The 13,990-nt window shown below is 40.6% G+C and overlaps 1 long non-coding RNA gene across 1 annotated transcript; it reads right to left on the bottom strand.

Moving 5' to 3' along the window:
* Nucleotides 1-747: 747 nt before the first annotated feature.
* LOC105493300 (uncharacterized) lies at nucleotides 748-9,583 on the bottom strand. The gene is made up of 3 exons (XR_011620516.1): nucleotides 9,497-9,583; nucleotides 4,284-4,584; nucleotides 748-878 (listed from the first exon to the last, which is right to left on the bottom strand). It is a non-coding gene; the product is annotated as an uncharacterized lncRNA (long non-coding RNA).
* Between the last annotated feature and the right edge of the window lie 4,407 nt (nucleotides 9,584-13,990).

The following is a 13,990-nucleotide window of genomic DNA, read 5'->3' on the forward strand; positions in this document are numbered from 1 at the left end:
TCTTTATGACATTGGATGGGAGACCACATCGGGATTCTGGAAAACTCCAGGAGTGAGAGAGGAGCTCTGACGAGGGGCTAATGTAGGCCCTGGATGGTAGAGGAGAAGTAGAGGTACAAGAGAGGGAGGCTGGGATATAGAAAGGTTGTAAACCAACATCACCTTTTTCACAATGTTGCAATGTTGCCCAAGAACCTGGTGGTGGGAATCACTCCTTGATATTGAGAAAAACCTGCAAACCACTTATTTCCCACGCCGTGTCTGAATGGCTTAAAATAACGTAATAGCGTTGAGCTGTTTTGAACTTTCCCCTTTTCTATAGTTAATTGGAGGAATCCAGTGGAGAAGATGGTTACTTTGGTATAAAACAGGCTCTTGTCCCTATCCTAGTTCTGTCACTCATGTGTTATGTGATGAGGGGCAGATGACTTAGCCTTCCTGCTCACCCTTTTCTCCCCTGGTATTATAGAAAAGGCAATAATATCTGTCTTGCAGTGTTAATGCAATAACTAAATAACATATGTTTTAAAAGCTCAGCAGGATACTTTCAGTGAATATTATATTTCTTTCTCATAATGCTTAATTCCATTCATTCTATTTTTAAATTCTGGAAGGATAAGCTCACAGTGCAGAGCAGGGCATTGGGGCCATTCTTCAAATTTTTTTTTTTTTTTTTTTTTTTTTGTAGAGACAGGGTCTTACTATGTTGCCTAGGATGGTCCCAAACTCCCAGCCTCAAGCAATCCTCCTGAAGTGCTGGGATTATAGGTGTGAGCCACTGTACCTGACTGAGGCCATTCTTGACAGGGTCCTCCAGGTCTCCTTAGCTGTATCCCATTTCTCCAGGGCTCTGAAGCCAATTCATTATCTCAGGGGACCTGGGAGCAAAAGAAGAAATGGACTTTGGTTTACTGCCAACTAGAGCAGAGCCTTTCCAGAGCTCTCCCAAGCCCAAGGCGTTTCCCTGGAACTGGACCAGCCATGGATGGAAGAGGCCTGCTTTCCCTGTGCTTGGCTTGCCTTGGAATTTCCAAAGAACCGTGCCAGGATCCTGCCAGACTTGAGATGCTGTTCTCTTTTTCCTCAAAGCTGTTTATGTTAATTAATCAAGACATTTTTGAGCAGAAATCCTTCATGTAGAGGACATTTCCCACAAACATTCCACCCTGCAACACATCTTCCAAGCTAAAAATATTTTGTGTGTTCTAGCCTTTAAAATTTTATAAATGACCATTCAAGCTGGAAGCAGTGAAGATTTGTACATATTCCTTAATTGAATGCCATTTGAAGTGAAAAAAATCAATAGCTATCCCAGTAACTATCTAATGCATTATAAAATTAACTCTAGCCTCTCTAATTTGCATGGTTAAAAGCGCTTTAAGTGGCCGGGCGCGGTGGCTCACGCCTGTAATCACAGCACTTTGGGAGGCCGAGGTGGGCAGGTTACTTGAGGTCAGGAGTTTGAGACCATCCTGACCAACATGGCGAAACTCCGTCTCTACTAAAAATGTAAAAATTAACCAGGTGTGGTGGTGCACGCCTGTAATCCCAGCTACTCAGGAGGCTGAGACAGGAGAACCAGGGAGGCAAAACTTGCAGTGAGCTGAGATTGTGCCACTGCACTCCAGCATGGGCGACAGAGTGAGACTCTGTCACACACACACACACACAAAAAAAAGCACTTTAAGAAACCATAGGTCTTAAAGAGAAAAATAATTGGGAGGTTATTATGTGTTGATCACTTCTGTGGCTGTTTCTCTAGGATGGCCAAATAAAATGTCTGTAATATTTTTATTGGATGTGCCAATTTCTTTATTTTATGGTAAATATTTTAGCAAAGTGTAGTTCAGCTGGCAAAGCATGTGACTATAAGCCTTGTTAATTGCACATCTAAGCTTAACCTCATTCTTCCACAAAAGCGATGATCAATAACTTGGTCATCATGATAGGGAGTGGAGTTTCTGGGGGAGGAGCAAGGGAGTTAACATGTATTTTACTGCTTAGAATACCCCTTGGAGGGAAGTGGGACTTACTTTGCTCTTCAGACTGTCTTTTCAATTTTGTTTTTCTTTTTTTCCCTATGTATCTGGTGCAATGAGAGATGGGCCTGAGGTAGCCTGTCAATTGAAAGGTGGCCCTGGGCCTTTGGAAGTCCTAGGAGGATTCAGGTAGGACTCTGGGGAAAGGAGGGGTTGGCCAGCTGTTTTTGCCGTTCTGTAGAAGTGCATTTTCTTGGAACTCGCCTTGCCTCTACCTGCTTCTGTAGCTGTAGGACCCTGGGGACAAGCCTTGAGTGTAGGTCTATAACAGTCATTTTCAATGTGTGGTCCACAGACCAGTGGCATCAACATCATCAGATAACTTATGAGAAATGTAAACAATTCTCAGGTCCCACCCTAGAAAAACTGAATCAAAATCTCAGTGGGTGGGGCCCAGCAGTCCAACTTTTAACAAGTCCTCAAGGTGACTAATGCAGAGCCACTGGCCTACAAAAGTTCACCTGCTTCTAGGCTAAGTCTTAACTAGGCTAGTGGTGGGGTTGTGTTTACACAGCTCAACAGAGGAGGAAAGATTTGGGGTCAGAACCTCAACTGATAATAAAGTATGTGGGCATGGGATGATTCTATGTATACGCCTTTTTGGGACCTGTAGCAAACGTGTCTGGCTGAGGAATCAGGATTTTGACTCCATTTGTTTCTTGAAGACACAATTTACATGCTAGCCCTGTCTTCTGAACAGATTTTTATATTAGCAGCTGGGCCCTCTGAGCTCTAATACAACATTAACCATTGCCTTGCTAAAAAATCTTATACAAGTCATTTTCCATGCATCAGATGGGGAGTGCTTCTAGCAAGGGCAAGCCGTGGTGCTACAGTTGGTTTTGTCGTTGAGGCTGAGGCCATTTTCTACTTCTCCTGGGTGTCCAATGCCCTCCTTTTTTCACCAGTAAACTGAAATCTCCCTTGAGCGTTTCTCAGGGCTTTGTCACCAACTTAGTTGGTTATTACGCTATTCATTCTAGCTTGCTCTTGCATTTGACTGGGTTTTCTCATTGGCTGACTGAAAGTGTGAACTTTTAGGCACTAAATCCAGTGGTGACAGTTTCTGGGCACTGGCTCTATTCAGATTTCTCAGTCCTGTGACTTTCCATCATCTAAGAATTATGAGGGACTGAGAAGTAATTATGTGATGAGCTACACATACAAACAGTTCTTAGTTATAGACGTTAGTGCAGTTAGGAAGGCTGCAGGCTTACAAGTGAGAAACACCCAGGTTGAATCTAGGTTCTAGCACTTTTTAGGACAATGGCCTTGTGCAAGTTGCTTAGTTTTAGTTTTCTCAACTTGATATAGAAATGTTAACTTCTACTTTCTAAATTAGAGCTATCATAATCAATGTTTAGTGGCAACTTTCACTGTTGGTATTAATGAAGTGATAGATCCAAGCTTATCTGAAGATGAGAAGTCTTTTTTATCTGACTTGGAATTAATCATATGTCTTTTTATTGTTATTTCTTTTAGAGACAGAGTCTCACTATATTGCTCAGACTAGAACTCCTGGGCTCAAGTCATCCTCCTGTCTCAGACTCCCGAGTAGCTGGGACTACAGATGTGCACCACTGTGCTTAGCTCTTGAATCATATATCTTGATATTGTTCTCCCTGTTTGATTTTGTCTTTGCATTGCAATGTTGTTTGAGCTAATGTTAATATTATTCTTTAGCCATTGAGCACATACCATTGATAGGGGCCTGAAAGTTACTGGGTATATGGAAAAGGCCAGGACAAGATGTAACATTCACTATAGGTAGCTGACAAAGTGTAAGCCTGGATATTTGAGCCCCAAATTTTTAACTGTTCTTAATCATGCTTTTAAAGAGAAGGAGTGTCTTCCCTTCATTTCACTCTGCTGTTTGCTTTATTGGGAGGGGAGTGCCTTACTAAAGGTAAGTGAGGTTGAAGAGCTTCTCTTCCAACACCTACTAGCTGTAAGGCCTGAGGCAAGTTGCTTAACCTCTGACACTCATTTTCATCAGCTATAAAAATAGATTAATACCTAGCTTTCAGCAGTGTTGTAAGATTAGAGATTCAGGTAACCCCAATTATCTGCCTTAATGGAGGAGAGCAAGAGATAATCCACAATGAATGGATTTTTCTTTGACATTGGAGGCTCTATAATTCCTTTTTCCCTGCAGATTTATCTTCCTACTACTTTGTATAGGCCAAGATGAAAATTCCTTTAAATTGTGGAATGATTCTCTTGTGTTGTTGAAATAACACTTACGTGCCAGAACTTTGCCAAGGAGACGTGCAAGTCTTTTGCAGATACTCAGGAGTTGACTGTGGAAGGTTGATCCATTCAGAGGTCACAGGCTACTGGAAATACCTCCAGTGCTAGTTTATGTACCAGCTGGTGTTCCTTCTTTGTGCCAGATGGACAGTGTGCAGAGAGATGTAGAGCAGACTGAGTGGGAAGTGTTTGTGTTGAGGGAACAGGCAGACCTAGGCGGGGCCAGAGAGGACATCTTCCCATGTTGAAGGTGGCCACTTCTTACAAAGCAACACAATGACTGCTCCACAGACACCTTGAGAAAAATAAAAGGATCATTGCACTTAAATGTTTTCATTTGCAAAATAGTCATAGAGCATATGCTGTACGTGGTTGACCTGAGGATTACATGAGAGAGCTGTATGGACCCAGTCTTTGTAGATTACTTTATTGGTGGGGGATTCTCTTTAAATCCTGATTGGTCTTAGATATTTTTCCTGACTCTATATCTCCATGTTCTCTCTCAGAAGAGCAACATTTTCAATTTGTAAAGTATTAGGTGCAAGTATTAGTATTTTGCCATTAAAGTGGCAAAAACTGTGATTACTTTTGCACCAACCTAATATAAAAATAGATTATTTCCACCTGACATGTTGCACTATAGCTTGCCAAAAAGAAAATATTTTCATTTCTTGAGGACAGATAGCTAATTCTTTCTTTTTCTTCGCACCCTGTAGTACAGCTGTTGCCTGGTCTTTTCTTTCTTCCTATGGTAAGAGAGTTGCTACTGGGTTCTGAGCTCAAACCCAAACTCAGAAAGGCTCCTGAGGGCTTCAGGCCCTCCATCTGCTCAAGTGTTGAAACTTGCCAGTTCTAGGAACGGGTAGGACTTCTGTAAACTTCCTCACACATTTTTTTTGGTCTCAAATTCTAGGTCATTTGGTCTTATTTTCTTAAGAATCCTGTGGGGGGTAATTTGTATTTGTTCTATTTTTCCATTCTTGAAATATGATAAATCAATACTATTTTTCTTGATGGTTATTTTATCAATCTCATATGTCAGTGGGTGCTATGTTAACTTGTTTATTTGTAATTTTCTTGCTCTATTATACAAAATAGAGACTATGGTGAAGTGGCAGCATGGTGATATGAAAATTATGCATGCTTTTGAGTTGGGTGGGCTTTGGGTTCAATAGATTCAATAGAGTCTGTGGAATACTAGCTGTGTACTTTAGATTAATCACTTAGTCACTTTTGGCTTCGACTTCCTTATCTATAAAAGTGGACTAATGATGCCTATTTTATATTGTGTAGGTTAGAGATGATATATTAAAAGACTTTGCACAAGGCAAGCATCCAACAAAGTATAGCTATGCTTGACCCTAACATTGGAAACTGCAACATTTGTCTGAATGTTTAACGAAAGTCATGCTGTTCATAGTTACCCTCTGAGGCACTATTGTTGTCTTTCTGTTATGAGGAAATGGAGGCTCGGAGAAGTTATATAACATGCTGAAAGACATGCAACTAGAAAATGGAAACACTAGGTTTCAGCCCAGATTTTTTGACCCTAAATTTAGAGCATTTTCTGCTATATACCACCTGCCCTATCTTGTGATGAGAATCTAACTCTTTGCGGTATCGTGGGGCCAAAAATTATGAATGCCAAAAACACACACTTCCCCGTTCCCCTTTACAGCACTGATTACCTTCTGCCTTGCAGTATAATTACTTCTGCATATGTAACAGTTTTTCCCTAGTCTACGACCAAAAAAAAAAAAAAAAAAAAAAATCAATGCAGAACATGACTCTGGGGCTTTTTTTTTTTTTTTTTTTTTTTGATGAAGCCTCACTCTTTTGCCCAGGCTGGAGTACAGTGGCCTGATCTTGGCTCACTGCAACCTCCAGCTTCTAGGTTCAAGTGATTCTCCTGCCTCAGCTTCCCAAGTAGCTGGGATTACAGGAATCTGCCACCAGTCCTGGCTAATTTTGTATTTTTAGTAGAGACAGGGTTTCATCATGCTGGCCAGGCTGGTCTCGAACCCCTGGCCTCAAGTGATCTGCCTGCCTGGGCCTACCAAAGTGCTGGAATTACAAATGTGAGCCACCAGGCCCGTCTGACTCTGGGCATTCTTGCATTTTCTGTAGCGTCAGCACAGGGCCTCAGATTCAGTAGGTACACGGCATATGTTCATTGACTATAGAGCTAAATGGTACAGCTTTACACCCAGCTTTCTGCAACAGTCACACAAGCATGGCATTTCACTCTTCTTTTGCGTCTCTGAGTTCAAGTTTTAAAAATAAATTATTACACCTGTTTCTATTCCCAAAATGCTTGAGGTGGCTCATTGCCCAAGTTAATCTGTACCTGTCTTCACTGATTCATCTGGAGGGATCAGCAAGTTCACAAGCCGATGTGAACAAAAAGGAGGGAGGGGACAGGCTTTTTTTTTTTTTTTTTGAGACAGAGTCTCGCTCTATCGCCCAGGCTGGAGTGCAGTGGCGCGATCTCAGCTCACTGCAAGCTCCGCCTCCCGGGTTCACGCCATTCTCCTGCCTCAGCCTCCCTAGTAGCTGGGACTACAGGCGCCTGCCACCAAGCCCGGCTAATTTTTGTATTTTTAGTGTTAGCCAGGATGGCCTCGATCTCCTGACCTCGTGATCTGCCTGCCTCGGTCCCCCAAAGTGCTGGGATTACAGGTGTGACCCACTGCGCCCAGCCGGGGACAGGCATTTTATAATTTATCAAGAGACAAGCACCAACATATCAAAAAATTTGTATGCAAATAAAGTGTTCTGTTTAAATAAGTCAGCTAAGAAAAAGTACACATAGCGACCATTTCCAAGAAATGCTCTGCAAAAAATTAATGTGGTTGAGGGACTTACCAGATAAAATCTAAAATGTTCATCTGCTCAGCTAAGTCATCCTGTGAACTCCTTGTCCTATCCCATTTTGCTTCATCAGCGGCTCTGCATTTAGTAAAGGCTTTAGCTATAAATGATTCTGCATGTACAATAACAAGGTTGCTTCTGATCCGTTTCATGCTATATAGACTTACCTGCTTTCAGAAAGAAGTTAGTCTCAGAATTCGCTTAGTGATCCCCAAGAGAATAACACCAATCAGTTATACACAGCACAGCCAACCATTCAGTGCAGCATGAGGGAAAATTTATACTGACAACTAAGTCCTAGTGGATGTGTTTCCAGAACTAACCAAATTCAGGAATAAATTAGTGACTCAGGGGTGGTCTGAGAGATGAGTTTCCACTAAAGTAGGGAGCACTGGTGGTATGGGTTACATGTTTGCGACTTGGGAATTATCGTTTTCTTCTAGTTTTGAGACTGCCTTTTTGGCCGAGTGCTATCATATAAGTCAATTTTTTTTTTTTTTTTTTTGAGAAGGAGCATTGCTCTCGTTGTCCAGGCTGGAGTGCAATGGTGTGATCTTGGCTCACTGCAACCTCTGCCTCCCGGGTTCAAGCAATTCTCCTGTCTCAGCTTCCCAAGTCGCTGGGATTACAGGCATGTGCCACCACATCCAGCTAATTTTGTATTTTTAGTAGGGCGGGGTTTTTCCATGTTGGTTGGTCTGGTCTCAAACTCCTGACCTCAGGTGATCCGCCTGTCTCGACCTCCCAAAGTGCTGGGATTACAGGCATGAGCCACCGTGCCTGGTCCATATAAGTCTATTGACTGCTCTGTGCCTTGGTGGGTTCATTTAGAAGAGTGTTTCTCAACTGGGGGCTATTTTGCCCCCCAGAGGTTACTTGGCAAAGTCTAGAGACATTTTTGGTTGTCACAACAAGGGAGGAAGGACATGGGGGGAAGGTGAGACTGCTGGCATCTAGTGCGTAGAGTTCAGGGTTGCTGCTCAACATCCCACATTACACAGGACAGGTTCCACAATAAAGAATAATTCAACTCAAAATGTCAATCGTGCAGAGGTTGAGAAACCCGGATTTAGAGAGATAGTGGTAATATCCTGAACCTATCCCGTCCAATGGGATGTTAGATAATTTTCCTTTTATAGAATACATTGAGATCTTTGGCCAAAAGTTGCTGTGTAAGTTCAAAAAAAAAAAAAAAAAATCATGTTAGTACAAGTCCCCAGACCTCAGTGAAGCTTGCTGACAGAGTCTGACTCAGCTTCTTCCCACATTTTTAAAGGGTTTTCTTTGCTCTCATTGGGGTTTGTCATTTTTAAAAGCTTGTTTTTCTTTCTAAAGTATTTTGAATATTAAAGATTTCATCCGAACCACCTAGTTATCTAAGTCATTTCTGGCGTATTATTAAGATTCTTAAAGAGAACTTTTCAACTTGTTTTTGATCCTGGACTAAATGATACTTATTTTCCTGAGGTCAAGGAATCAGAGGAGTCTTTAACAATGATTCCATGGCTGGCTGATGAGGCAGCTCATCAACATGTGAAAAAGAGTTGTTATTAAGAGCAAATTGAATTTTTCACTGGCTTTTCCCTTCCTTTTGCTCCTGGAAAATTCTCTCCAGTAGCCCCTTGGGATCACACAGAGAATGACAAAGAAGGGAAAAAACAATTTCCAAAGTAGACACTCTCAAGAATCGTATTTATTTTTTCTGGAACCATCTAGGAAAAAAATAACAACCACACAGACAAGACAATTTTAAACCAAGCCTGCTTCTGATTTAAGTCATTTCCTTTCTGCTAGCCTGTCAAAATTCAACTGCATCATATCAAGTTGGTCTGAAAAGCAGATTGGTGCATGATGTATTTTATGAACTCCTTTGACTTTGGCAGAATCTAGAAAAGATTAAATGTGTTAGAAATCTGGGAGGCTAGGAGAATGGAGAAGTGGAGTTTATTTTCATGGAAAGTCAGTTGTGTACTTTAGGTTGCTAGGAATATTTTCTCTACGAAAAGATGATTTGACTAAGGCTGAAGATTAGGAAACGAAAAATTAAACCACTAGTGATCAGACTGAGAAATAGAATTTGTACCTATGAAAATTTATTTTGGCAGAGAAGCCTCTACCTCATTATCCACGGAAGAGCATTCTGCCAGCCTTGTTAATAATATTTCACGTTAGTTCAATGCATTCCTTTAGCGTATGGCAAAAAGTCATAAGAAAAAACATTACAAGCTGGAGGGTAGCACTGGAAAGCCCTAGAGAAATAGCCAAAGAGGCTGCTCTGAGAGTTAGAAAGCAAGAGCTACAGAAACAGGCGAATGCAACATTGCTCTCAGCCTTACCTCTGACATCCCAGGGATAGATATTTCTGGGGAGTTTTCTTTCTTCTACTCTTGGAAGGGGATTATGGGAATACAATTGGCTCATGGTGCTGACATTAGCATTATAAATAATGCTTGGAGGCTAGACCTAAGATGCTGAGAACTGACTGTTGGATTCCCAGAACATTTTACATAATGATGTCTTGGATGCCAGGTCAGCAGACTGGCTGTCAAAGGAAATGCAGGCAGCAGAAATCCATTGGAAGTAGATATTAGAAACTAGATATTTAGCCACAGTTTTACAATAGTTTCTTTATTTTGTTTGCAGTGTGGTGTGGTGGTGTTTGCCATAATTTTGTTATTCTCTATACATGGAATTATATAGGTTGAAAAAGTATTCTTTTGCTGGTACTTAAATGTGATCTCCTTGGCTTCTTATGGCTCCTATAATCAGTCATGGCAGAAATCCATGACTTGTCAAGAAACCAGCACTAATGTCTGTGTTCCTGTTTAGATTTTTCTCTTCCCTGTAGGTTAAATGGAGAACTGCAATTAAGTTAAAGAAAAATGTAACGATCTGATTGGTAGAACGTTGAGGTAGGAATGAGATTTTTCTTGCAGGTTGGAAGTGCAAGCAGGGAGATTTAGCTTTTGCAAGAGCAGCATGAAGAGATGTTCTGTCGTGGGATGGGGGCTTGGGGGAGGGATAGCATTAGGAGATATACCTAATGTAAATGACAAGTTAATGGGTGTAGCACACCAACATGGCACATGTATACATATGTAACAAACCTGCACGTTGTACACATGTGCCCTAGAACTTAAAGTATGATAAAAAATAAAAAAATAAAAATAATAAAAAAGAGATGTGCTTTAGAAGTGTCAGCTATATCTAATATATATCTACTACTAAATAAAGCATAGTAAAGCTGGGATTATTATTTTTTTAAAATGATACTTTTAAAATTTCCATTACCAAATTAAGAGACAAGGTAGTTCAAAACAGAGGTTGGCAAGCTTTAGCTTAAAAAGACTAAACAGTAAATATTTTGGGCTTGTGGGACAGATGGTCTCTGTAGCAATTAGTCAACTGCCATTGTAGTATGAAACAACCATAGATAGTATTTGGGTGTGGCTGTGCTCCAATGAAACTTCATTTAGCGACACTGAAATTTGAATTTCATGTAATTTTCACATGTCACAAAATAATATGCTTCTTTTGACTTTTTTTCAACCATTTGAAAATGTAAAAGACATTCTCAGCTTGCAGACTGTGAGGTCGCATGGTGGACTTGGCATGTGGACTGTAGTTTGTCAACCGATGGTATAGAGAAAAGCATAGATTTTGGAATCAAACAGACTCAGGTTAAAAATCTGGCCCGACCCGCTATTAACAAGCTGCTAGATTGGCTGGGGGCAAATCTCTTTTGTAAGCTTCAGTTCCTTCATGTGGAAAATGAGGACAGTAGAATCTCCCATTTATGGTTATTTTGGGAATTAAGAAAAATAATAATAGTAAAATGCTTATTACTCTGTCTGTCCTCTCTTAACAAATGAAAACAAAATAATAAAAACAATTTTTATTAATTACATGTACCAAATTTCTGAGTTGCCTACATTTGCAGTGGGAACATGATATTATATATTCCTCTGTTTTTATGTTTTGTTGTTGTTGTTGTTGTTGTTGTTTTTTGAGATGGAATCTCACTCTGTCACCCAGGCTGGAGTGCAGTGGTGCCATCTCAGGTCACTTTAACCTCTGCCTTCTGGGTTCAAGCGATTCTCCTGTCTCAGCCTCCTGAGTATTGCTGGGAGTACAGGCATGCACCACTACGCCCAGCTAATTTTTGTATTTTTAGATGGTTGGACAGGCAGGTCTCGAACTCCTGATCTCAGATGATCCACCTGCCTTGGCATCCCAAAGTGCGGGGATTATAGGTGTGAGCCACCACGCCTGGCCATATATTCCTTTGAGAAGTAATATAAAATCAGATTTTCTCAGGTCTGTCACTTTAGTTTTATTTCATGAGGGTTTAAACAATTTTTAAAATAATACATATATATATTTTTTTGTAGAGACAGGGTCTCACTATTTTGCACAGGCTGGTCTCGAATTCCTGGGCTCAAGTGATCCTCCTTCCTCAGCTTCCCCAAAGTGCTGGGATTACAGGTGTGAGCCACAGTGCCTGGCCACAACGGTTTGTTTCTATCCAAATGTATTTCTGTAGTCTCCTGCTACAGTCCACATATACAGACCTAATATGAATCCAGGTGTATGTATCCTTTTCCACAGGAACAGATGAATTAACATTTAAAACATGTTTTTTCTGAACTTTCTTACATCGCTCGAGGGAGAACCTTGTCAGGTTCACATTGTAATTTGTAATTTATACCTGGGAGTTGCTGTGTTCCCAGTTTGGTTGTTTTTTTTTTTTTTTTTGAGACGGAGTCTCTCTCTGTCGCCAGGCTAGAGTGCAGTGGCATGATCTCGGCTCACTGCAACCTCCGCCTCTCCGGTTCAAGCAATTCTTCTGCCTCAGTCTCCTGAGTAACTGGGATTACAGGTGCCCACCATCACGCCCTGCTAATTTTTGTACTTTTAGTAGACACAGGGTTTCGCCATGTTGGCCAGGCTGGTCTTGAACTTTGACCTCAGGTGATCCACCCGCCTTGGCCTCCCAAAGTGCTGGGATTATAGACATGAGCCACCAAACCCAGCTAGTTTGCTGTTTTCATCAGAGCTGGTGGGACAGGAGTCTTTGGTTTTATTTCAGGGCCTGATATCTGTAACAGATCAAGACGTAATCATAATAATGTTTATGTGGCTTTGGTTAGATCACATAAATGAGCACCCAGGAAAAACTTTATTCAGAATAAATCTTCACATATAATTCTTCAAGGTATAATTTGTGAAAATAGCCTCCCAAGAGGACTTCTAGTCTTAAAATCTTTATTTACCTTAACCCAGAGGATTAGCTGGTCTTTCCATTTGAAAGAAATGCCTCTATATCTCCATTACTTATTCTGATGATACCAAACTAAATTTTGAAGAAAAGTGTGATTGATTCATGGGGCCAAGACAATGGTAAGTGAGGCACTCACCTCAGGTGCAAAATTTACGGAGTTTTGCACCGAAAACTCCGTAATCAAGGTACATAATATTTTAATGGAATATTTTTAAAAATAAAATTATGGAAGAAAATCCACAATGAACAAAATTTCTAAATTTTACATAAAGACTGTCAGTAGCAGTGCTGGCCAAGCCACAGTGGAGTCTAAGGCAAGAGGAAAAATCAGTAATCCTGATCCAATAGATCTTAGACTCCATCATAACTATTTTTCCCTCAGAGGCTGGGCTTAAAATTATTACCATAATTAAGAATTTTGAGTTAGAAACTGATTTTGTTCTATTGCACTACTTCCTTCTATTCATTCTTTATTTCTTTTCACATTCTCTTCTTTGACTATTCTGTTTTCTCCTCTTTTTTCTGTCATCACTCACATTTCTTTTTGCTACCTTCTTTCTGCACATCAGCTTTGACCAATGTACTCTTCCTCAGGTTTTATGAGGAAGACAATCAAAGAGCTTTTTTATTTATAATAACTGAGTGGTTTCCTATAAGTCTATACTAATTCTAAGGCTAGAATGCCTTTCGTTGATGTTGGTTTATGTCCTCTTGGCTTGAAGCCGATATGCTGACCTCTTTAACAATTCTCATGATTCCCTGAGCTATGGAAGTCTCCAATCTGGGAAACATTGCTCCGTGTGAAAGCTGATAAACCACAATAAGGTCTCGGGATTTCCTTTTAATCTGTCAGTGGCGAGTGCTCATGAACGTAGTGGGCCACTCCTCTGTGACTCCTGACAGTTACCAGCACATTCTTTAGAGAGGAGAGTTGGAAAATCAAATGTTTGAAGTAAGCACCATTGGGATCTGTAGGGCTATTAATGTGGTAGCATCTGGCATTTATAATCTGATCAAAAGCTCCCCTCCTCTTTCTTAATCTTTATCCCAGATGGGAGAATGGCTCAGTCCCAAGAAAGTTTTCAGCTTTTCTTCCCAGGGAAAGCCAAGCCAGAAGCACAGAAAGCCACAGGGAGGTGACCATGGGAAGAGGGGTCAGAGCCTGCATATATTCCAGGCAATATCTGGAGCATGATGGGGACAAAACCTCTGAAGAACAATTTTTACATGCAAGCAATTATTTTTCACATCCATTAAATCCAATCCTGTGATTCTATAGCAGATACTCAGGCAGAACCATGCTTTGAGAATTTCTGCTATTATTCGATATTTAAAAATGTGTTTGGCTCCCACATTGCCGGAGAGTGCATATATGGTATAGTTCCTTTAGTCTAGAAGTTGAAGCTCTAAACAGTAAAATAAACATGTCACATGTTTTTTCACATACTGTCCAAACATACACCAACTGCACTTTGTGGTTGGTTTGAAGTTTTGATTTCAGTTTCTGTGTTTATTTATTTTTCTCTTAAGAAACAATGTGAATATCCTG

The sequence above is a fragment of the Macaca nemestrina genome, chromosome 3 (genome assembly GCF_043159975.1).
Source record: "Macaca nemestrina isolate mMacNem1 chromosome 3, mMacNem.hap1, whole genome shotgun sequence".
Lineage (NCBI taxonomy): Eukaryota > Metazoa > Chordata > Mammalia > Primates > Cercopithecidae > Macaca > Macaca nemestrina.